We start from the raw sequence: 479 nt of genomic DNA, 5'->3' as shown, positions 1-479 counted from the left end.
ATGAAAAAAAATAAAAGGGGGGGTGGGTCGGGGGGAGGGAAAAATTTTAAAAAAAAAAATATAAATAAATTAAAAAAAAAAATAAAAAAAACAAAAAAAAAATAAAAATAAAAAAAAAAATGTTAAATAAAGAAAAAAATATATAAAAGAGAAAAAAAGAAATAAGAAAAACTAAATAAAAAATAATATAATAAAAAAATAAAATAAAAATATATTTAAAAATATAAAAAAATTTAAATTTTAATTAATTAAAAAAAAAAAGATATATATAATTTAAATGTATAAAGTATGTAATAAAAGATAGAAGTTTTAATATTAAAATGAAAAAAGAAAAGAAAATGAAATTTTTTAAAATGAATATGAAAAGGAAGGAAAAGAAAATATATATAAAAAAAGAATAAGATTATAGGTATAATAGTAATATTAATTATATAAAAAAAAAAAAAAAAGGTGTGGGGGGGGGGGTTTAATGGTAAGGG

The sequence above is a fragment of the Penaeus monodon genome, chromosome 15 (assembly GCF_015228065.2).
Source record: "Penaeus monodon isolate SGIC_2016 chromosome 15, NSTDA_Pmon_1, whole genome shotgun sequence".
Lineage (NCBI taxonomy): Eukaryota > Metazoa > Arthropoda > Malacostraca > Decapoda > Penaeidae > Penaeus > Penaeus monodon.
This window is presented reverse-complemented; position numbering follows the sequence as displayed.